Source organism: Silurus aristotelis, assembly GCF_946808225.1.
Source record: "Silurus aristotelis genome assembly, chromosome: 5".
Lineage (NCBI taxonomy): Eukaryota > Metazoa > Chordata > Actinopteri > Siluriformes > Siluridae > Silurus > Silurus aristotelis.
The window spans coordinates 33,513,568-33,535,959 of NC_139578.1; the positions used below are offsets into that span (position 1 = coordinate 33,513,568).

General features: G+C 46.1%; 2 long non-coding RNA genes across 2 annotated transcripts; both read left to right on the top strand.

Moving 5' to 3' along the window:
• The first annotated feature begins 6,091 nt into the window (after window positions 1–6,091).
• On the top strand, window positions 6,092–7,670 carry LOC310725921. The gene is made up of 4 exons (XR_014533546.1): window positions 6,092–6,256; window positions 6,538–6,649; window positions 6,781–6,857; window positions 7,432–7,670. It is a non-coding gene; the product is annotated as an uncharacterized lncRNA (long non-coding RNA).
• Window positions 7,671–16,018: 8,348 nt separating this feature from the next.
• On the top strand, window positions 16,019–16,470 carry LOC310725942. Its single transcript, XR_014533578.1, has 2 exons — window positions 16,019–16,110; window positions 16,251–16,470. It is a non-coding gene; the product is annotated as an uncharacterized lncRNA (long non-coding RNA).
• Window positions 16,471–22,392: the final 5,922 nt, after the last annotated feature.

The window sequence follows — 22,392 nt, forward strand, 5'->3', positions numbered from 1 at the left end:
CTTTGATGCCACTTTTTGATACCACCTTGTATAACAAATCAGGTATAGCATTATAGCATTATAACAATTATGACTGGTGAAGTGAAGAACACTGATCTTCATCATGGCACCTGTTAGTGGGTGGATTTATTTATCAGGCAGTAGGTGAACATTTTGTGCACAAAGTTGACGTTAGAAACAGGAAAAATGGGCAAACGTAAGGATTTGAGAGAGTTTGACAAATTGTGACGTCTAGAGGACTGGGTCAGAGCGTCTCCAAAACTGCAGCTCTTGTGGGATGTTCCTGGTCTGCAGTACAAAATAAACAAATCACTCTTTGAGACAACTTGTTTACTATGGTGAAGCAGTGGCACTGTGGTCTTGAAGGACTTTCTGGTTCCTGTGGAACAACTGCTTAACAAGAGCAACTGAGAACTTAAAAAGGTTCTTAAAATGGACACAAATTTCAAATCAATTCAGTTTCTACAATTTAGTCTTTATAAATCTATCCCTAATGAGAAAACTAGAGGTGATTGAGGTCTCGCTGAGAAGGTCTGTGGAAGAAACCTTGAGAGGAACAATTCTCATCTAGGTGGACACTGATGGACTGATTCACTGATGAACACCAGAGTGCAAACACTTCATGACAATTGAAGTACTAAGCCATTAGACACCAAGTCTAATGTTTTCTGTGTAATGTGTAATTCTGATTGGGAAATTTAGTACATAGAAGAATTTGACAATAAAATGTATGACATAGATTTAAGAATGTTACTAATAGAAACCGACTACGCCACCCCGGGGGCTCAGTTACCGGGAAAAACCCTTTATAAAGACATGCACAAAGCACCCAGGTTCGTCTACAGGACATGAGACAGAGGTATAATACACAAAGTTAATTAAGAACAATAAAAATTACATAAAACCAAACATAATCTACCACAAAAAAATGCTCAGACTCCAGGGCTGGGGATCTCACTCTAATGATCTCCTATCCACAGCAAACACACGTGCACTCATACGACACCACAATCCCACCTGTTGACTCGTACGGCAATTTCATCAGGCTTTTCACAGGAATGTTCGGGATGGTAACGGCGGACCTCTACTACAGCCCCCTCAGTTCTGGTCCAGAGTTCCGCCGAGCGCGTCGCTCCGCTCCAGAGTTTTGCTGTGCGTGCTGCTCCGCTTCAGTGTTCCGCCGAGCCCTTCGCTCCAGTATTCCGACAAACGATGCGCTCCGCTCCAGGGCCGCAAATGAGATGTCAAACCGTCGCACGGACGCAAAAGGGACGTTGTACTGCCACCCGTCCGCGATAAGGACGTCATACCACCGCCTGGCCACAAAAGGGATGTCGTACCTTCGCCTGGCTGCGAAAGGGACGTCTCCACTCCAAGTCCCTGTGAAGGCGACGTCTCGCGCCTTGCGCTTCAAGACACCACCAAAGGCGCTGTCGCGCTTTACAGACTTGCTGAAAGTGATGTCGCGGTACCAGACTCTTAGACAGCCCAGCAAAGCAACAAAAAGGCAGCCTAGCAAGAAGACAGTCCAGCACGAAGACACCCTGGGAAGACACCCTTGTAAGACAGCCCACTACAACGGATCTCAGTTCCTCACTTCTGGTTCAACCAGGTCCCGATGTACAGAAAAACTCTAAACGAGGAAGTGGGATGATTTTAACCCGATAATGGCTGGATTCCTCAATCCACACACACGAATCTCTCCCATATCCGGTGACGTCACCAGTGTTCAGGAAAACACACTCCCACCAGAAACCTACTGCTCCTTTTATAGACCCACTAATTTGATAAGTAAAACCTGGCCATCATTCATATTGCTCCGCCCAACCATGTGACTCTCCCCTCTACCACATGTGGATTATTAAGTTTCCTTCCTGGAATTACTTTTTTCAGTTTTCTTTTCGAGATTCCACTGCTATGATCATCATCATCAACATCACGGTTCATAACTCCCTGACTCTTGTTTGTGTTGTAAATCGTGCAATAAACATGATTGAGTTAATCCTGTTTCCTTCGCGTTGTCACTGCCCTGACAGAAGATCTGACCTTAATAGAAAAAGGAATCGCCCTACCGGTGAAATCGGCAGCCAAACTACGCTCTGGATTTCACCCGGAAGCCCCCTGTTCCTATAACCAAGGGTGGGTTGTACTTGTAGGCAGCCTGGAAAAGCAATAGACTGGTGGTTGAAAGGGAAGTGTGTAGTAGGCGTATTCCACCCGACCATTTGGGAGGACCATGAGGTTGTGTCTTTGGCATAGGATGTGAAGTGCCATCTCCAGATCTTGATTACGACTTAGTTTGTTTATTTGTCTGGGGATAAAAACCAGAAGACAGGCTGACGGAGATCTGCAAGAGTCAGCAGAACTCCCTCCCAAAGTCGGAAGGAAATGTCTGAACCCGGCGGTTTCATTAGCAGAGGACAGTTTGGCAAGAGGTATGAAGTGAGCTATCATGGAGAACCGGTCTATTGCTGAGAAGATGGCAGTGAGTCTACATGAGGGGGCAATCTGGTAGCAAAATTCCAAGGCGATGTTGGAACAAAAGCGAGTGGGTACCAGGAGTTGGCAAAGCAGTCAAGCCGGGGGTGCCCTAGGGGTGTTGTGCTGGCCGCATGTGGGGCCAGCAGCCACAAACTGTCAAACATCTTCCTTGACTGTGTGCCATCAAAACTGTTGCTGCAGGGAGACAAAATGTGTGGGGTACCCTGATTCCAGAAGTGCTGTGAGGTACCACTGGAGGACCTGAAAACAAAGCTGGTACACCTTTTTCTCAATGTCAAGGTTGGGGGCCCAAACTGTGATGGATGGATGGAGTATGTGATGATTGTGATAATCAGTCCAGATGACAAAAGGGTGCTCGGCATGTTTCTGTTGGGGTTCATCTGTACACTTACTGCCAAAGGGGTGAATCTCAGGAAGAATGTGCTGGAGGGTTTGATGAAGACTGTGCCCAGATCATGATAATTCACACAACAGCTGAGGTCCGGAGGTGAGTCGCCATTGGATGAGGCAGGGATGGGTGGGCCGAGTTGTCTTTGACCTCAGCTTAGAGACACCCAGATAACAGCATTGTAGAGAAAAACTAATAATATTTCGGTTGCAGTAAGATCGCTTTCACTTTAATGTAAGGGTCGGGGGTTCAAGCCCCGGTATTGCCAAGCTGCCACTCTTGGGCCCTTGAGCAAGGCCCGTAACCCTCTGTGTGCTCCAGGGGCGCCGTATCATGGCCGACCCTGCACTCTGACCCCAGCTTCCAAGCAAGCTGGGATATGCGAAGAACAACATTTCACTGTGCTGTAATGTATATGTGACAAATAAAGGCTATTCTATTCTGGCTATTCCATTATATAAGATGGTAGATCAGAGTAAACAGTTCCAAAACCAAGAACCAACAAACTGGGCAATACAAGAGAGGCAGGGTCAAAAAAAGTTAATAAATGTGTTAATGTTTGAAAAATGAGGTAAGTTCAAGTTAAACTGGTTAAATCTATAATCCTTTTCAACACAATTTTAGATTTATGGAACGAAATATTAAACAGTAGGTCTGTGGTTTGAAGTGGTCAAATAGATGGCAATAAAACAGTGTGAGAACACTGAAGAAGAAGAAGACAAAGAGGAGGTCATTTGTGCCTCTATGTTTCCAATACAATCTTTCTTCCTCAGTAATTATGATATCTTTTGGAGCTTAAATAATAGCAGCATTTGGACACATTCAATCAGTTCATGTGTAAATCCTGAGGTAAATTCAACTGAAACTGGTTCTCTGAGCTGCTCTGTTGCATCTAACACTTAATAAATGAATCATGATTGTAAGAGTGTCTGGTAAGCATTACTGGATTTTACCCTTTAAATAAATGACTCAGGATTCTAACTGCTAGCAATTACTCCATCATTTATTCAGTTTGATTGTTAGCAGTTTGTAAATGATTAAAGTTTACTAAGTTCAACATTTTCATTAACTCATAATTTTCATTAATGACCCTAAATCCTCTTAGAGTTGCTGACCTTTATAATGAAAATCCAGCAGATTTTTTTGTTATTGACATGCAAAACCAGTGGTCAGTAAACATCTGTTAATTATTAACTGTACTTTGATCAGTCAGAACATTCAACCACCCTGCCTGATATTGGGTAAATACTGACTGTAGCTGCACTGGTTCAATTAATAATGCCCACGCATCGTACTGATGTTGTTTGAGTTTATTCACGCACTCTCTCTCTCTCTCGCTCTCTCTTCAAACACCGTGAAAACTATAAAAAATATAAAGATATAACATATATTCAAATTCACATCTCACAATCACAATAAACATCCACAAACACAATCCATTCATAATTAGTCCCAATCACAACATTACAATACACAATACACTTATATACAACTTATATATATAATACTTAACACATTCTACATTACAGCACATAAACATTATAATATTAGACACAATATTAACAGTTACTTTGTGCGCCTTTTGAACCACATGCAGATAAATGGTAGTTATTTGTGCAAGCCGTTCATATCAGCATGTTCACGTGTCCATGTCTTTGCTACGCTCTGACCCATAATTCCCTATTTCTGCGCACAACACTGGCATCACGTGTACATCACATAGTTTAAAGAAACATGCACATACACATTCTCTGAACGTTATGTTTAATTTTTAACCTTCTGTTTAAATTTCCATGAACTGAAATGAACTTGTAATAACAACAAAAATCAGTTAAACTGTCTTGCAGACATTTACATTGACTAAATGTTTCACTAAAACAGCTCGGACCCATCAAGGCCTGGACTCTTGAAGTCAAAACACCCAAACAACTCCACTTAATACCAACTTTATCAACTGAAGAATTAGGGGATATCTGCATTAATACCATTGAGATCACAAAGCGACCATCAACCTCATCCTCATCATCACCAACAGTCATGATCTCTTGTTTTCTCCTATTGGTTCTGCTGGTTCTCATCTGCTTTTAGTCCTTCACAACGGCCCAGTGTAAGATAAAGATCACCTTTTATTAGTAGTAGTATCAATATTAGATTATGTAAATAAACATTGTTAATACACCGCTATATGTTTATGCTGTGGTGGGCCATCAGGGACAGCATGGCCTTCTCTGCCCACCTAAACACTATCAGAAGCACTGATTTCATAGCAGATTTCAGCCTCTATGTGCTGCCATGTCAATCTATTCTGCTCAGGGCCTTCAGATTCAGTAGTGCTGAATGAGTACCACTGGCTTACATCCTCTGGGGAGCGCTGCAAATTATTCAGAACCACATTAAACGACTTGACCAGATGGAACATGAAAGAATGATCGAAACTCCTCTTTCCAATGAATAATTCATATTCATCCAAAATTGACTTTTTATGTAGTTGAGCAGGAGGAATATATTTTTATTATTATTTATCAGAACATACTGAACTCCTCCACCTTCTCCACCTCTTCTCCCTGCAACTGCACCCCTCCACTGCCCTCCCTCTCATTCACACACATGTACTCTGTCTTACTCCTACTGACTCTCATTCCCCTTCTCTCCAGCGTGTACCTCCACCTCTCCAGACTCTTCTTTTTTTCCTTTCTTCTTCTTTTTTCTTCTTCTTTTCAGGATATGCCACAACTTTTGGGCTTTAGTATTAGAGCTTTCTCTCATCTCACGTTGTAGGCCAACAGGTTGGTCCTCCCACAAAAAATTTGGTTTTGGAGACATAAATATTTAGATGTTAAACCAAAGCCTTTTGCGAAGCTGCTTGTCCCTTTTGTTTGTTTTTGTTTTGCCAGAAAATTCCTGCTTGCTGCTTGAATGTCATTAATATCTTATTCCACACATAATTTTCTTTTCTAGAAGATTTATGGAAACACTGTAAAATGAGAACAGTCAGTATTTTAATGCTGATAGAAGATGAATGTGTTCGTGATGAGTGTAATGTTTTCTCTAAACCAGGAGTTAATAAAACACACTTCTGTTTATCTACAGAGGAAAAGCAGAGACAAGTATGAAGTAAACACTCTGTTGATCCTCCCCTGATCCTGACTTTCCCTTTCTCCTCCCTCTTTGTGCTAAATATCTGTATATAAGCTGCTGAAGAAGAGAGAAGGGAGATATTCTGATTCTGACTTTGTGTGGATTATTAAGTCTCCTTCCTGGAATTTCCTCTCTAATCACTCTCACTATCAGCAGTCATGTTCTCTCGTTCTTTCCTGATGGTTTTGCTGGTTCTCGCCTGCTATCAGTCCTTCATGATGGCTGAGAGTAAGATAAAGTTCACCTTATTGTTAATTAAGATTTTTTTTCTTCTTCTTCTTATTATTATTATTTTATTAATTGTATTTATTTATTTATTGGTGTTATTATTATTAGTAGTAGTAGTAGAATTATCAGGTTGTGAAAATAATCAGTGATAATAAATCACTTCAGGCAGACAAACTCACCAAACACTTGGAGATTTTTGATGTTGATCATTAAAAATGCCTCATGACTTGAGTATAACTCCAGCTTTTAGTCTGAAATGAAACTGAAATGTTCTGTCACAGGAGTGAATGGAGCAGGTTTGTGCTGTTTTGAGTTCCATAAAAGACCAATTCCTGCAGCGAGCATCGTCTCTGTGGAAGAAACAAGATCTGACTGCACAATTCCTGGAGTCGTGTATGATTGATGATTCTAACTTTATTTTTTTATTCATTTTAAATTCTCTCAAATGATTTTAAAATCTAACCTAAATGAGGAGATTCACAGATTCTGGTTCTCTCCTGACCTTTATCTTCTTTCTTCTGCAGTCTTACAACAAAAAAGGGATTCCGGATATGTGCAGATCCTGAGGTGGATTGGGTGAAGCAGATCATCAAAATCAAAAGTAATTGATCAGAATAGACTCAGACGACACACAAAAAAAATCTATATATAAATTAGCTTTATTTTTTCTGAATGCTTCTTTTTTATGATGTTACTTAAAGCAAATCGATGTTTTAATAAAAAAATACGTCTGACACTTTACACTTCTTCTAGAAATGTTAAACCATAAATCTCTCTAAACGTCACCGTATCAACAATTTCACGTTTTTAATCCGTGTTTGTGGAATGTGAATGTACCAAAATGAGCCATTCATTCAGTACAAACCTGCACTACTGTCAGATCTGCTGTTTTGTAGAATTAATCAACACCTGGCAACTAATCCGGATCCAGGATTCAACAACAGTGACACAGACCTGCATTTTATACTGGATATAAAAGTGTTTCATATCTTATTATAGAACACATGTTTATTCATTTACATATAATAAGCTATTAAATAGTCGTTATTTAATGTCCATTATTGCATTGTGATTTTGTTTAATATGTTTATATGTTTTAATAATTTCAGTAGTTTGGGGTTTAGTTATTTTCAGTTCTATGTTTTACTGATGTAAATCTTCTTTCTGCTCTGCAGCTTTATACTGAAGAACAGCTGTCCAGTGTGTGTAGACCCTGAACTCGCGTGGGTGCAGAAACACATGAAATGAATCGATCAGATCAAGTTTGAAAGAATAATCCAAAGCCCACCTCATCCCCGTCCTCAAATCTCTATCAACAAATCAGTTTTCTTTCACGTAATTCACTTTTTCCATAAATGGACAGGATTAATGAAAGTGAATCAAATGAATCCAGTTAATAAAAGTTTTAATGACATTCTTTAACATTCAGAATTTCATTTAACATTAACAACTTTAACATTTCTGTGTTTTCATGTCAACTGACAGCTTCAGAAATATGTCTCAATAGGGAAAGAGATTATAAGAATATTATAAGATTAATAATAATAATATTATAATGTATTAAAAAAGAAGAAAATGAATTTCCTGTGCTGCTTTTCTGTGTATCCTGGTTCCATCTTGTGGAAAAATTCTAACCACGAAGTTCAGAGAAGGTGTGTGTGATCATCAATATGGTGTTTTTGTTTATGCAACATTTATACACAGGAACTGCGCATTTATACTAAGAGAACATGAACCTTTTAATGGAATTACTCTCAGATCAACTCCAGTCTAGTGATTATAGAACCAGTTTCACACCAACATTCGCTCTGTATTCTGCAGTTTATACTGATTTAGTTTACAGCATTTATTCATGTCACTTTTAAACAGAAGACTTTTACAGCAATAAACAGACAAAAAGCTGAAAGCAGTAAAGCGTTTCACTCAGAAACAGTGGCGTGTCTAAAAGCCCCTTGTGCCCCCAACAGCGCAGATTGATCAGAGAATAACATCTACAGTGCGTGAGAAATTCAGGTGTGTGTATATACAGTATGTACCGTCATTTCCAGGCTATTAAGCGCACCCAAATATAAGCCAGATTTTTATTTTAAACATAAATAAGACGCACCTGTCTATAAGCTGCAACCAATCAGATTTAAGTGTAAGTGTCTACGCTGAAACTAATGAATTTTACACAGTCTTTAATGAAAGACAGTGTCTGTTACATGGTGTAACGGGTGAAATATGTTGTGGCTCCTTTAAGAGCAGAGCGACATTTTGGGAATAGCCTGCCAGAGCATTTTTCCGCTATAACTGCGTGTGTGCAAGACCGAGGAATATGTCCTTATTATTTTCTGCTGCTCATTTCCAAGGTTCTTTGACTAACCCGTAACGCTGTTGCCAAGAAAAATAAAAAAGCACGAGTTTTGGAAACCTGTCTGTGCCTATATGATTTCTGTTGTAACTGGAGTTAGCGAGCTCCCCCTTCACCCAGACTCAACGCTCTACAACGGCTTGTATCTTAACAGTAGCCGACCAAGAAAGTCATTGTTCACTGTCTTCCTCCTTTCTTTCACAACTATTTCTCTCTGGAGTTTATCTTTTGGCATCGTTGTGCGTTTAAAATTCACCATCGGTGAAGCTTTTCGTCTCTAGGTTACGACCGTAACCATAGTTCCCCGAGGGAACGAGGCGCTGCGTTGAAACGCTTTGGGAACGTCCCTGCGTGACCGCGCTCTGAACCACGTGTGTAATCTGACCAATAGGCGTTTGGTACGTGACGTCATCAGCGGGCGACGTCGCGTAAACAGGAAGCTACAAATAGCTGCGAGATGGACCAGATGCTAGCTACTGTAAGAGAAAGTAAGCGCCGCAGGGATGCAGGGAGTGTGGCATGGAGACGCAGCGTCTCGTTCCCTCTGGGAACTATGGTTACGGTCGTAACCTAGAGACGTTCCCCTTCAGGAACTCGAGCTGCGTCGAAACGCTATGGGAACGAGTGTCCAATCACGCCACACTGACCAGACCCTGCCTAGAGAGTGAGGGCCTCGGCACCAGCACGCAGGACAGAGGAGCCCGGGGTGGCTCTGAGGTCAAGGTCATAGAACCTGACGAAGGTCAGTGGGGTGGACCAACCCGCCGCTTCACAGATGTCCTGGAGTGGGACTCCAGCGGACTAGGCCGTCGAGGCCGCCACACTCCGAGCGGTGCGGGAAGGCCAGAGGACTCGTGAGCCGACACAATCGCATCCACAACCCATCTGCTCAAAGTCTGCTTATTGGCTGGGAAATCTTTCTGTTCGGGCCATAGCAGACCAGCAGCTGCTCTGACAGAAACCTAAGGGCCACATCGGCTAACGGCTTGAAGGGGGGCTCAGACAGAGCCGCCAGCACAACAGCCAGATCCCAGACAGGCACTCTGGGTCGTGTCCCGGGCCTCAGCCTCTGGGTGCCGCGGAGGAAACGTGTCACCAGTGGGTGCCTGCCCAGCGACTGCCCCGCGGGCGGGGTGCCATAAGCCGCGATGGCGGACACGTTAACCTTGAGGGTCGAAGGGGACAACCCTGCGGCAAACTGTTCCTGCAAAAACTCCAGAACTGAACCGGCCGGGCAGTTAACCGAGTCCAAACCACGGTGCACACACCATGATGCGAACAGTCACCACCGTGCAGCATACGACCTCCTCGTAGAGGGAGCCCTGGAGTGGAGAAGGGTGCCAACTACCTTGGTAGAGAGACCAGCCGCTACGAACTGTGCCCCCTCAGGGGCCACAGCCATAGCCTCCACAACTCTGGGCGGGGGTGAACCAGGGTTCAGCCCGCCTGTGAGAGGAGATCCCTCCTGAGAGGAATTTCCCACGGAGGGCCCTCGAGCAGGGACACCAGATCCGCAAACCATGGCTTGCCCAGCCAATGAGGCGCTACCAGGAGGAGACGGACTCCTTCCCGGCGAACTCTCTCCAGAACTCCAGGGAGCTGAGCGATCGGGGGAAAAGCGTACAGGCGTAGCCTCGGCCACGACTGCACCATGGCATCCAGCCCTAATGGGGCTGGGTGAGAGAGAGAGAACCAGAGGGGACAGTGCGAGGTCTCCTGGGTCGCAAAAAGATCCACCTGGGCTCTGTAGAACCTCCGCCAAATGAGCTCCACCCTCTCGGGGTGGAGTCGCCATTCCCCAGGCCTCGGGCCCTGCCTCGACAGGGCGTCTGCTCTGCCATTCAACTGACCCGGGAGGTAAACGGCCCTCAAAGACAGGAGCCTGTCTTGAGACCATAAGAGGACCGCTTGTGCCAGCTTGTACAAGGGGCGAGACTGGAGACCCCCCTGGTGGTTGATGTAAGAAACCACCGCAGTATTGTCCGTCCGGACCAACACATGCCGATCTCTCAGGGCCGGGAGGAAGTGCTGTAACCCCAAAAACGCTGCTATCGTCTCCAGGCAATTTATGTGCCACGAGAGACGTGGGCCACTCCACAGACCCTGGGCGGAGTGGCCACTCATGACCGCTCCCCACCCCGTGAGGTAAGCGTCTGTAGTCAGCGTCACGCGACGGCACGGAGCCCCCAGCACTGGGGCACGGGACAGGAAAGGACGGTCTTTCCAGACATCCAAGGCTCGAAGGGCACGCCGCGAGACCTTGATAGCACGATGCGGGTCTCCCCTGAGGGAGAACTCCCTGCCCCGGAGCCACCACTGGAGGGGCCTCATGTGCAGGAGTCCGAGCGGAACTATGCTGGATGCCGCCGCCATGAGACCCAGCAGCCTCTGAAACTGCCTCACAGTAAGTGGCTGGCCTTCCCGCACTCTCCCGACGGCGGCGAGGATGACCTCGACCCGAGCAGGCGACAACTGTGCCTGCATCCTGGCCGCATCCCACACTACGCCCAAAAAGGTGGTTCTCTGTGCCGGAGAACGCACGCTCTTGCCGGCGTTCAGCCAAAACCCGAGCACCTTCATGTGGGCGAGGACGACATCTCGATGCCGAATCGCCTGACGCTCTGAATGAGCCAGGATCAACCAATCGTCGATGTAATTTAAAATGCGGATGCCCTGGAGCCGCAACGGGGCCAGTGCTGCATCAACGCACTTGTGAAGGTGCGGGGCGAGAGTGCCAGGCCGCACGGGAGGAGCCGTTATTGGTATGCCACGCCCCCGAAGGCAAACCTCAGAACCCTCCTGTGCGCAGGAAGGATGGCGACTTGAAAGTACGCGTCCTTTAGATCTATCGTGACGAACCAGTCCCCGGACCTTATCTGAGTCACGACCCCCTTGAGGGTGAGCATCCTGAACCTGAGCCTCCTGAGAGAGCGGTATAAGGAGCGAAAATCCAGAATGGGACGCAACCCACCATCCTTCTTCGGAATGACGAAGTACGGGCTGTAGAAGCCTGACTCTTGAACCGAGGGGGGAACCACCTCGATGGCCCCTTTCCCCAGGAGTGTGCGCACTTCCTGTTCCAGGACCAGAGCCTGCTCGGGTCCCACCAGGGTGGGACACATCCTGTTGAAACGGGGAGGAGAGGACGTGAACTGGATCGCGTAACCGCCCTCTATGGTCCGCAGGACCCACCGGGAGACTTCTGGCAGCCCCTCCCATGCCGCCAGAAAGTTCCTTAGGGGAACCAGCTCCTCGGGAGGGAGGCCGCGCTCTGAGGGACTGGGCTGGGGCTGCCGCTGACCAGCCCCACGCGATCGGTGAGGGAGGTACTGCTGAAACGCAGCCGACTGCTTCTTCTCGATCCTTGTCCGGGAGGTCGGACAAGGTGGGTGAGCCACAGATGCCTCTCTGTGGCCACCAGGGCCGCCATGGACCGACCAACGGCCAGCGCCGTGTGCTTCGTGGCCCGAAGGGTTAAGTCGGCAGCGCGACGCAACTCCTTAATGTCAGAGGCCCCAGAGCTAAGTCCCTCATCCAAATCATGTAGCAGGTCAGCCTGGTATGCCTGCAACACACCCATGGGAGCCCCATAGCCGCAGGCCTTAGCCCCAACCACATTCGCATAGAGCGAGGAGTGGCGAGACGAAGAACGCGCTGAGTACGGGGTCTCCCAGGAACTGAACACCTCGGCGTGCAGATTGGGGAAGAACGGCAGGCCCCGGCGCCGAGGAAGCTACACAGGACGCAGAAAGCGCTCATCCAGCTTACTGGGCGCGCGCTGTTTCTGCTGCTCCACCGGCCAAGCTAGATCCAGCTTAGCAACGGCTCGTGTCACGACCTTGAGGACTTGGCTGCTTTGTAGTCGCGGCCTAGCGAACCCCTCCACCGAGTTGCGTTTCGCGCCGGGAACACGGCGTTAATCCGATCATGTCCTCTATTCTTTTCTTTTCTCTTTTCTCCAGTCCTTTATTCCTTTTCGGTGGTCAGTTATTCTGTCACGCGGCGTAGATGGAGGCGGAGGCAGAAATAGGAAGACGGAAGTCCGAAATACAAATGAAAAACAAATAATATCCACGGTGTGCGGTGTGGCGCGGAGGCAGAGACGGAGAAGCGTCAGAAGTCCGAAGTGTGCCGGGAAACTCACACGCCGCCGTGGAGAGAACGAGGAATCCGGAAGAAGAAGATGCGTAGCGGGGAAAGCATACGCGGAGCAGCGCGCGTTCAGGAACCTGCACAGACAAACACCAGACTACACACACGTACATACAATAAGCGACAGTTTGTGAAGGTGAGCGTGGGGTTTATATGGGTGGCGTAAGGGCAAACGGAGATGAGTTTAAGCTGCTCCTCGTGAAGCCCGATTGCGAGCAGCTGCATGCGGGCGGAACGCGTACGGGAACAGGCGCGCGGTGCGTCAGGGAATCCCATGGGAAGACAGCCTCCGAAGGGGGCGTGGCAGGGGGATTCCTGACACCACCACCCCCCCCCCCCCCCCCCGACGGGGCGGCACTGGACACCCCCAACCCACAGAAAGCCCGGAGGGCTGGGGCACTAGGAGGACGGCCCCCCTGATCGTCTACGGCCTAAAGGGACCAGGTAGGAACCGCCATGGAGCCGGGGAGAGCCGGGAAGGACCTGAAGCGGAGCCACCCCCTGCAAGAAGAGCCGGAAGGGGACCATGGACAACACTGAACCTAGGAGCAGAACACATCCTAACGCTGCGGCCAGAAACTTACGGGGAAAGCTTACGGGGACGTGCTCGGGCTTAACAGATCTCTCCTGGGAGTTTTGGGGCGGAGCTGAGTTCCCATGGAAGCCGAGGAGTGGCGAGGGGCTCGCCTGGAGATCCACAGCGGCGAGGGGCTCGCCTGGAGATCCACGAGCGGAGAGGGGCTCGCCTGGAGATCCACGAGCGAAGCAGAGCTCTCCTCTGGACACTGGAGCGGAGCGTAGCACTCCTTGGGACACTGGAGCGGAGCGGAGCTCACGGGTCGCTTGGAGGCGGAGAGGAGCTCACGGAGTCGCTCGGAGGCGGAGAGGAGCTCCCTTGAAGAACCTGGAACGGAGAGGCGGAGCTCTCGGAAGGAACCTGGAGCGGAGAGGCGGAGCTCTCAAGAGAAGCCTGGAGCGGAGCTCTCGGGAGGAGCCTGGAGCAGAGAGGCGGAGCTCTCGGGCGGAGCCTGGAGCGGAGAGAAGGAGCTCTCGGGAGAAGCCTGGAGCGGAGAGGCAAAGCTCTCGGGCGGAGCCTGGAACTGGGCGGAGCTCTGGGGTGGAGCCTGGAACTGGGCGGAGCTCTCTGGTGGAGCCTGGAACTGGGCGGAGCTCTCTGGCGGAACCTGGAGCTGGGCGGAGCTCTCTGCAGGGACCTGAAGGTCCTGGGGCGGAGCCGAGCCTTCTTGGAGGTCCCTGGGCGGAGCCGAGCCTTCTTGGAGGTCCCGGGGCGGAGCCGAGCTTTCAGGGAGGTCCCGAGGCGGAGCCGAGCTTTCAGGGAGGTCCCGGGGCGGAGCCGAGCTTTCAGGGAGGGTGAGAGGAGCTGAAGAATAGCCGTGACCAACCCGAGTCGCCTGATGAGAAGCTGTAGGAACCGGGTGCACGTGCCAAACTCACCCCCATACACGTCCCATAGCTGTACGGCGAGAGTGAGTGATTCCCCCGTCAGGAGAGAGAAGACTGAAGCGACCCTGGCTCTCTCTGTCGGGTAGCGGAACGCATTCACCTCCATAAAGTTACATACGCTCCGTAAAAAATTTCCCCATTCTGCTCTGTTGCCAGAGAAGCGCTTTGGGAATCCCGTGACGTCATCGTAGGGGTGTGGCACCGCCGAACATTAACGAGAATCGGCCGCGTGTTTCCGGGGTTTCCTGGAGGCGGGGCTTGGCTGCTTCGTAGTCGCGGCCGAGCGAACCCGCCCACCGAGGTGCGATTCGCGCCGGGAACACAGCGTTAATCCGATCATGTCCTTTAGTCTTTTCTTTCCTCTTTTCTCCAGTCCTTTATTCCTTTTCGGTGGTCGGTTATTCTGTCACGCGGCGTAGATGGAGGCGGAGGCAGTAATAGAAGCCGGCGTTTTTATTTCACAAACAGGCAGAGCCAACGTAAAGCACCCGCAGCGCGGGATAAACCGGCAAACGGAAGTCCGAAATACAAATTAAAAACAAATAATATCCACGGTGTACAGTGTGGCGCGGAGGCAGAGACGGAGAAGCGTCAAAAGTCCGAGGCGCGCCGGGAAACTCACACGCCGCCGTGGAGAGGACGAGGAATCCGGATGGAGAAGATGCGTAGCGGGGGAAGCATACGCGGAGCAGCGCGCGTTCAGGAACCTGCACAGACAAAGGGTTTATATGGGTGGCGTAAGGGCAAACGGAGATGAGTTTAAGCTGCTCCTCGTGAAGCCCGATTGCGAGCAGCTGCATGCGGGCGGAACGCGTACGGGAACAGGTGCGCGGTGCGTCAGGGAATCCCATGGGAAGACAGCCTCCGAAGGGGGCGTGGCAGGGGGATTCCTGACACATACAGTATATATATAAATTTTCCAGAATGTTCTCTTTTATGATGTTACTTAAAGCAAATTGGTGTTTGTTAGTGTTAAAACACTTTTCACACTATCTCACACAGTTTTCACACTATCTCACACACATTCTTTTGTCCATTCAGTGTCTATAGGATATTTACGATGTTAGTCTGTAAGGTAAACAGAGAGTCTTATCTGGGCTCACAAATCTCGGGCTGGTATATCCTCTTGTCTAAACAGGAAAACGACTTTAGGTCAGCTTTCTCCCCAATATGTGTGTGCGTGTTCGTGTGTGTGTGCGTGATCTGTATCATCCTGTGTGTATAAATACGTGTCTGCCACCTGCAATAAACTGAAGAGAGGAAACATTGCTACATTCTGTGTGCTGTGTATTTCTTCTTCCCTGAATTCAGAAAGGCACTACGGAGCATCACAGGTTGTATGGAAAATCTCTCCAAGTTTCGTTTTGGGCATGATAAAAATCTAACAGTGTTTTAATAAAAAATATGCCTGTGACACTTTACACTTTACTTCTTCTATAAATGTTAAACCATAAATCTCTAAAAAACGTCACCATATCAACAATTACACATTTCTAATGCGTGTATGTGGAGCGTCTGCTGTACACGTCACTGTGACTGAACTGTTGCTATAGAAACGTATCAGAACGAGAGCATTAATACAGTATAAACCTGCACTACTGTCAGAGCTGCTGTTCTACAGAATTAATCAACACCTGGCAACCAATCAGGATCCAGGAATCAGAAACAGTTTAACAGATACATCAGACCTGCATTTTATACTGAATATAAAAGTGTTTAATATCGAATTATTGAACATTTAATCACAGAACTGAATGTGGAAATGTTTTCTTACAGACAAAAATGTACCAGACTGCTGTAACAGATACCAGAGAAATCCAATCCCTATCAGACTCATTACAGGGTATAAAGTATCAGACCATCAGTGTTCAAAACCTGCAGTCATGTAAGTTTTCACCTCCTTGTTGTTTTTTTATTTATATAATATAACTGTATATAACGGTGGAGGTTTGGAGTGTGTGAGTGTGAGATTCTCTGATTTTATTGCACTTCTACACTGATGTACATCTTCTTTCTAATTTGCAGCTTTTTCTTGAGGAACAGCAGTGAGGTGTGTGGAGATCCTGAACGCGAGTGGGTGCAGAGATGCATGAGAAGAATTGACCAGATGGAGTATAATATAATGATGAAAACTACAAACTCATCCTCTCAGTCCTGAAGACCTTCACGAATTTCACTTTTGTGTGCAGGTGGAGAGAATGAAGCTTTAAAAGCTATGAAATGATAATAAAAATCTAAACATAAACCTGACCTAAACTTATTCTATAGAGCCGATATAAATTTATTGATTTTTTTTTTATACATAAATTATTTCAGCATTTTCAGGCTTTTCATTTTAAAAGAAGTCCATGTTGATGTTGATTTGAATTGTTCATCTTTCTCTCTTTCTCTCTCTCTCTCGCTCTCTCTCTCTCTCTCTCTCTCTCTCTCTCTCTCTCTCTCTCTCAACACACACACACACACACACACACACACACACACACACACACACGCACACATGACACAACACATTTGTTGTTGCATTCATGAACATTTGCATAAACATTTTTACTCCTTTTTCCTCTTCGCTCTTGTTCGCTCGTTTATCTTCACATTAAAACGCACTATAGAATCATTTTATCAGTGAAAATGGCAAAGGACTCATTTGGAAGAAATTACTTTTATCAGTTTTATGAGTCATATTTATTGATACACTGACAAAAAAAAGTGATTGAAAGATCGGATCATTTTAGTGACTCGACTCTTTGAATCTCGTTCATCAAAATGAGTCATTTAGTTAATTTGGTTCCTTTGAACAAAAATCTAATAAAATGTTCTGTTTCATTATGTAGTTCCCTTCACTTTTCCACACACACCAACTTTGATGCCACTTTTTGATACCACCTTGTATAACAAATCAGGTATAGCATTATAGCATTATAACAATTATGACTGGTGAAGTGAAGAACACTGATCTTCATCATGGCACCTGTTTGTGGGTGGATTTATGTATCAGGCAGTAGGTGAACATTTTGTGCACAAAGTTGACGTTAGAAACAGGAAAAATGGGCAAACGTAAGGATTTGAGCGAGTTTGACAAATTGTGACGTCTAGAGGACTGGGTCAGAGCGTCTCCAAAACTGCAGCTCTTGTGGGATGTTCCTGGTCTGCAGTACAAAATAAACAAATCACTCTTTGCGACAACTTGTTCACTATGGTGAGGCAGTGGCACTGTGGTCTTGAAGGACTTTCTGGTTCCCGTGGAACAACTGCTTAACAAGAGCAACTGAGAACTTGAGAAGTTTCTTAAAATGGACACAAATTTCAAATCAATTCAGTTTCTACAATTTAGTCTTTATAAATCTATCCCTAATGAGAAAACTAGAGGTGATGGAGGTCTCGCTGAGAAGGTCTGTGGAAGAAACCTTGAGAGGAACCATTCTCATCTAGGTGGACACTGATGGACTGATTCACTGATGAACACCAGAGTGCAAACACTTCATGGCAATTGAAGTACTAAGCCATTAGACACCTATTAGACAAGTCTAATGTTTTCTGTGTAATGTGTAATTCTGATTGGGAAATTTAGTACATAGAAGAATTTGACAATAAAATGTGTGACATAGATTTAAGAATGTTACTAATAGAAACCGACTACGCCACCCTGGGGGCTCAGTTACCGGGGATAACCCTTTATAAAGACATGCACAAAGCACCCAGGTTCGTCTACAGGACATGAGACAGAGGTATAATACACACAGTTTATTAAGAACTATTAAAATTACATAAAACCATACATAATCTACCACACAAGAATGCTCAGACTCTGTTGACTCGTACGGCAATTTCATCAGGCTTTTCACAGGAATGTTTGGGATGGTAACGGCGGACCTCCACTACAGCCCCCTCAGTTCTGGTCCAGAGTTCCGCCGATCGCGCTGCTTCCGCTCCAGAGTTTCTCCGAGCGTGCTGCTCCGCTCCAGAATTCCGCCAAACACGCCGCTCCTCTACAGAGTTCCACCGAGCGCGCCACTCTGCTCCAGAGTTTTGCTGTGCGCGCTGCTCCGCTTCAGTGTTCCGCCGAGCGCTCCGCTCCAGTATTCCGACGAGCGATGCGCTCCGCTCCAGGGCCGCAAATGAGATGTTAAACCGTCGCACGGCTGCAAAAGGGACGTTGTACCGCCACCCGTCCGCGATAAGGACGTCATACCACCGCCTGGCCACGAAAGGGATGTCGTACCTCCGCCTGGCTGCGAAAGGGACGTCTCCACTCCAAGTCCCTGTGAAGGCGACGTCTCGCGCCTCGCGCTTCAAGACACCACCAAAGGCGCTGTCGCGCTTTACAGACTTGCTGAAAGCGATGTCGCGGTACCAGACTCCTAGACAGCCCAGCAAAGCAACAAAAAGGCAGCCTAGCAAGAAGACAGTCCGGCACGAAGACACCCTGGGAAGACACCCTGGTAAGACAGCCCACTACAACGGATCTCAGTTCCTCACTTCTGGTTCAACCAGGTCCCGATGCACAGAGAAACTCTAAACGAGAAAGTGGGATGATTTTAACCCGATAATGGCTGGATTCCTCAATCCACACACACAAATCTCTCCCATATCCGGTGACGTCACCAGTGTTCGGGAAAACACACTCCAACCAGAAACCTACTGCTCCTTTTATAGACCCACTAATTTGATAAGTAAAACCTGGCCATCATTCAGATTGCTCCGCCCAACCATGTGACTGTCCCCTCTACCACATGTGGACTATTAAATTTTACTTCCTGGAATTACTTTTTTCAGCTTTTTTTTCGAGTTTCCCCTGCTATGATCAACATCATCAACATCAACATCACGGTTCATAACTCCCTGACTCTTGTTTGTGTTGTAAATTGGCAATAAACATGATTGAGTTAATCCTGTTTCCTTCGTGTTGTCACTGCCATGACAGAAGATCTGACCTTAATAGAAAAAGGAATCGCCCTACCGCAATGGATCGGCAGCCAAACTACTCTCTGGATTTCACCCGGAAGCCCCCTGTTTCTACAACCAAGGGTGGGTTGTACTTGTAGGCAGCCTGGAAAAGCAATAGACTGGTGGTTGAAAGGGAAGTGTGTAATAGGCGTATTCCACCCGACCAGTTGGGAGGACCATGAGGTTGTGTCTTTGGCATAGGATGTGAAGTGCCATCTCCAGATCTTGATTACGACTTAGTTTGTCTATTTGTCTGGGGATAAAAACCAGAAGACAGGCTGACTGAGATCTGCAAGAGTCAGCAGAACTCCCTCCCAAAGTCGAAAGGTAATGTCTGACCCCTGCGGTTTCATTAGCAGAGGACAGTTTGGCAAGAGGTATGAAGTGAGCTATCATGGAGAACCGGTCTATTGCTGAGAAGATGGCAGTGAGTCTACATGAGGGGGCAAACTGGTAGCAAAATTCCGAGGCGATGTGGGAACAACAGCGAGTGGGTACCAGGAGTTGGCAAAGCAGTCAAGCCGGGGGTGCCCTAGGGGTGTTGTGCTGGCCGCATGTGGGGCCAGCAGCCACAAACTGTCAAACATCTTCCTTGACTGTGTGCCATCAAAACTGTTGCTGCAGGGAGACAAAATGTGTGGGGTACCCTGATTCCAGAAGTGCTGTGAGGTACCACTGAAGGACCTGAAAACAAAGCTGGTACACCTTTTTCTCAATGTCAAGGTTGGGGGCCCAAACTGTGATGGATGGATGGAGAATGTGATGATTGTGATAATCAGTCCAGATGACAAAAGGGTGCTCGGCATGTTTCTGTTGGGGTTCATCTGTACACTTACTGCCAAAAGGGTGAATCTCAGGAAGAATGTGCTGGAGGTTTTGCTGAAGACTGTGCCCAGATCATGATAATTCACACAACAGCTGAGGTCCAGAGGGGAGTCGCCATTGGATGAGGCAGGGATGGGTGGGCCGAGTTGTCTTTGACCTCAGCTTAGAGACACCCAGATAACATCATTGTAGAGAAAAACTAATAACATTTCGGTTGCAGTAAGATAGCTTTCACTTTAATGTAAGGGTCGGGGGTTCAAGCCTCGGTATTGCCAAGCTGCCACTCTTGGGCCCTTGAGCAAGGCCCGTAACCCTCTTTGTGCTCCAGGGGCACCGTATCATGGCCGACCCTGCACTCTGACCCCAGCTTCCAAGCAAGCTGGGATATGCGAAGAACAACATTTCACTGTGCTGTAATGTATATGTGACAAATAAAGTCTATTCTATTCTGGCTATTCCATTATATAAGATGGTAGATCAGAGTAAACAGTTCCAAAACCAAGAACCAACAAACTGGGCAATACAAGAGAGGCAGGGTCAAAAAAAGTTAATAAATGTGTTAATGTTTGAAAAATGAGGTAAGTTCAAGTTAAACTGGTTAAATCTATAATCCTTTTCAACACAATTTTAGATTTATGGAACGAAATATTAAACAGTAGGTCTGTGGTTTGAAGTGGTCAAATAGATGGCAATAAAACAGTGTGAGAACACTGAAGAAGAAGAAGACAAAGAGGAGGTCATTTGTGCCTCTATGTTTCCAATACAATCTTTCTTCCTCAGTAATTATGATATCTTTTGGAGCTTAAATAATAGCAGCATTTGGACACATTCAATCAGTTCATGTGTAAATCCTGAGGTAAATTCAACTGAAACTGGTTCTCTGAGCTGCTCTGTTGCATCTAACACTTAATAAATGAATCATGATTGTAAGAGTGTCTGGTAAGCATTACTGGATTTTACCCTTTAAATAAATGACTCAGGATTCTAACTGCTAGCAATTACTCCATCATTTATTCAGTTTGATTGTTAGCAGTTTGTAAATGATTAAAGTTTACTAAGTTCAACATTTTCATTAACTCATAATTTTCATTAATGACCTCAAATCCTCTTAGAGTTGCTGACCTTTATAATGAAAATCCAGCAGATTTTTTTGTTATTGACATGCAAAACCAGTGGTCAGTAAACATCTGTTAATTATTAACTGTACTTTGATCAGTCAGAACATTCAACCACCCTGCCTGATATTGGGTAAATACTAACTGTAGCTGCACTGGTTCAATTAATAATGCCCACGCATCGTACTGATGTTGTTTGAGTTTATTCACGCACTCTCTCTCTCTCTCGCTCTCTCTTCAAACACCGTGAAAACTATAAAAAATATAAAGATATAACATATATTCAAATTCACATCTCACAATCACAATAAACATCCACAAACACAATCCATTCATAATTAGTCCCAATCACAACATTACAATACACAATACACTTATATACAACTTATATATATAATACTTAACACATTCTACATTACAGCACATAAACATTATAATATTAGACACAATATTAACAGTTACTTTGTGCGCCTTTTGAACCACATGCAGATAAATGGTAGTTATTTGTGCAAGCCGTTCATATCAGCATGTTCACGTGTCCATGTCTGGCATCACGTGTACATCACATAGTTTAAAGAAACATGCACATACACATTCTCTGAACGTTACGTTTAATTTTTAACCTTCTGTTTAAATTTCCATGAACTGAAATGAACTTGTAATGACAACAAAAAACAGTTAAACTGTCTTGCAGACATTTACATTGACTAAATGTTTCACTAAAACAGCTCGGACCCATCAAGGCCTGGACTCTTGGAGTCAAAACACCCAAACAACTCCACTTAATACCAACTTTATCAACTGAAGAATTAGGGGATATCTGCATTAATACCATTGAGATCACAAAGTGACCATCAACCTCATCCTCATCATCACCAACAGTCATGATCTCTTGTTTTCTCCTATTGGTTCTGCTGGTTCTCATCTGCTTTTAGTCCTTCACAACGGCCCAGTGTAAGATAAAGATCACCTTTTATTAGTAGTAGTATCAATATTAGATTATGTAAATAAACATTGTTAATACACCGCTATATGTTTATGCTGTGGTGGGCCATCAGGGACAGCATGGCCTTCTCTGCCCACCTAAACACTATCAGAAGCACTGATTTCATAGCAGATTTCAGCCTCTATGTGCTGCCATGTCAATCTATTCTGCCCAGGGCCTTCAGATTCAGTAGTGCTGAATGAGTACCACTGGCTTACAGGAGTTAATAAAACACACTTCTGTTTATCTACAGAGGAAAAGCAGAGACAAGTATGAAGTAAACACTCTGTTGATCCTC